Consider the following 2,912-nt stretch of genomic DNA (forward strand, 5'->3'; position numbering starts at 1 on the left):
GAGGGGTTCTGGGGGGGAGGGGATAAACCCAATTATAAAATGGACCACCTCCGACTGCCCACTTTTCATGGGACTCTCTCGTGGCAGGAGGGGGATTGTGAGGGGCGGGCTAGAAGAAGGGGGACAATATGTTTTGTATGTTTTCTTTTTTTCTATTATGTAAAATCAATAAAAAATTATTATTAAAAAAAAAGAGAGAATGAGTCAAATGTTCTTTTGGAAGTCGAACGTCCGACAGGACTTTTGTGGCTTCCAATTGGCTCCAGGAACTTCCTGCAGCCAATCAGAAGTCAAATGGACTTCCAGAACGGCTTCCGTTAGACTTCCAAGGTACAACGATATAAGAGAACAAGTGAGGTGCTCATGGTGAGTTCTGGCACCTTTTTTCTAGAAAAAGAGCATTGTTTGTACCCCGCCCATCTGGCTGAATTGCCCAAGCCACTCTGGGCAGCTTCCAACATACCATACAGTGGTACCTCGGTTTATGAACACAATTGGTTCCGGAAGTCTGTTCATAAACTGAAGTGTTCATAAACTGAAGCGAACTTTCCCATTGAAAGTAATGGAAAGTGGATTAATCTGTTCCAGACGGGTCCGCGGAGTACTCAACCTGAAGCGTACTTAACCTGAAGCATGGGTGTAATTGGTTCCGGAAGTCTGTTCATAAACTGAAGCGTTCATAAACTGAAGCAAACTTTCCCATTGAAAGTAATGGAAAGTGAATCAATCCGTTCCAGATGGGTCCGCGGCGTTCGTAAACCAAAAATTCGTAAACCGAAGTGTTCGTAAACCGAGGTTCCACTGTATATAAAAACATAATAAACCATTATACTTTTTTTTAAATCCCCTTACAAGGCTGGTTCCAGAAGTCTTCTAAAGGTTGTATAGTTACTTTTCTCTTTGGCTCAGGGTTTTGCATAACTCCATACCCGCCAACATTTCTCCAATGAAAACAGGGATGCCCTAAGGAAAAGCAGGACTTTCGAGGTTCAAATCAGAAACTGGGATGGCTTCTATAAATCTGGGACTATCCCTGGAAAATAGGGACCCTTTGAGGGTCTGCAAATAGGGTCCTGGAGCTCCCCGCCTCCAGCTTAGTAATCCTGGGGCCACCCTTCAAGTAAATTCTCTTTCTCTATGTGGTCCTTGATGGTGTACAGCCAGAAGGGGTGGCCCATCCCATTTTGCCGCCTGAGGCATGTCCCTTGCAGCGGTGGAAACAGTGAATGGCAAATGAAGATGATGGACTTCATGGAACTCGCTGAGCTGACTGGGAGACTCCGTGACCAGGGAGAAGAGACAGTGGAGGAAGATTGGAAAATATTTAAATTATATTTGAAAAAATATTGTAATATTTTTTTAAAAAAAATTTAAAAGCCTTTATTTCATATTTTGTAATTACAAAACAGAATCGTAAATCATAAATTATACATTAGAATTACAAAAAAAAACAACTCCAAATCAAAAGAAGAAGAAAAAAAATCCAAACAGAAAAAGAAGAATAAATACACAGGAAAAAAATTAAGTAGAAAAAGAAAAAAGAAAAAGAATATAGTATATACATAAATACATATACCCATGCACATACATACACATATGAGATATATACCCATGCACATACATACACATATGAGATATATGTACACATACATACATATAAGAGCAGCACATACATAAACATAGAAATACAGTACAGATAAAAAACACTTCCTATTGTTTGAACATCACTTCCCTTTGTCAGTTCTTCCTTATCCTGCTCTATCTTTTTTTTTTGCACCAATATATCCATATATACTTATGTCTGTCCACATATTATCTGCTAAATTGGCCTTTCCTCTATTTATTATCCGTTTGTTGCTCATTCTATATGTATTTTAATCGAAGCATATCACCAGATTTGTGTTTATCTTTTCTTTTTTTAAGTACTCTTCAACATATTTCCATTCTGCCTTGCTTTTCTGTATCGAAATATTTCTAATTGCTGCTGTCATCTTTGCCAAGTTCATGAATTCCACTAATTTTTCTTGCCATTCGCCAATTGTTGGTACTTTCTCCCCTTTCCAATTCTTTGCTATAAGGAGTCGAGCTGCTGCACATGCATATAGTAATATATTTTTCCTGTCATTAGGGAAATTATCTGGCACCATACTTAATAAAAGTATTTCTAGTTTTTTCTCAAATGTAAACTTAAGCATCTTTTTAAACTTTTCATACACATTATTCCAAAATTCATATATTTTATCACACTGCCACCAGCAATGGAAATAATTTCCTAATTTCTCTTTGCATTTCCAACATTCTTTCGAATTGGTTTTATAAATTTTTGCTATCCTTTCCGGTGTGCCACCTATATATTATCTTCATCATGTTCTCTATTATATTTGTACAAGCTGTAAATTTCATGCCTTCCCTCCACAATTTGTCCCATTGCGTTCTATAAATTGGTCTTCCTAGGTCTTGTGCCCATCTTATCATTGTATTGTAATATTTAATATTGTCTAGGGAGGTAATTATAGGTTTTTGGCATAGAAGTAGGATATAGATAAATATTCTTTTTAGAAGGTAATAGAATTGAAATCTGTTGTGGATATAAGTATTTCTTTAGAAATTGCCAGAGATGATTAGAAACGAAATTCAGAAGGGCGGGGGGACCAGGGGAAGTCATTATGATGTTAAGAAGAAGTTATGAGAGTGTAAGAAGCGTTTTTGTAGTGTTTGTTTTTTTCATTTTTGTATGTTTGTGGGGGTTTTTTCTTATAAAATGAATAAAAAATATTTTTTTAATATAAAAATCCCCCAATAACAACAGTGAAGTGGCCAGAGTGCCGCCTCTTGCACTTCTGCCACCTGAGGCAAGCGCTTCACCCTGGCCCAGCCATTAGGTGGGGTGAAGTGGAAGCCCCTCGGCAGTA

Source organism: Zootoca vivipara, chromosome 12 (genome assembly GCF_965207765.1).
Source record: "Zootoca vivipara chromosome 12, rZooViv2.hap1.1, whole genome shotgun sequence".
Classification (NCBI taxonomy): Eukaryota; Metazoa; Chordata; class Lepidosauria; order Squamata; family Lacertidae; genus Zootoca; species Zootoca vivipara.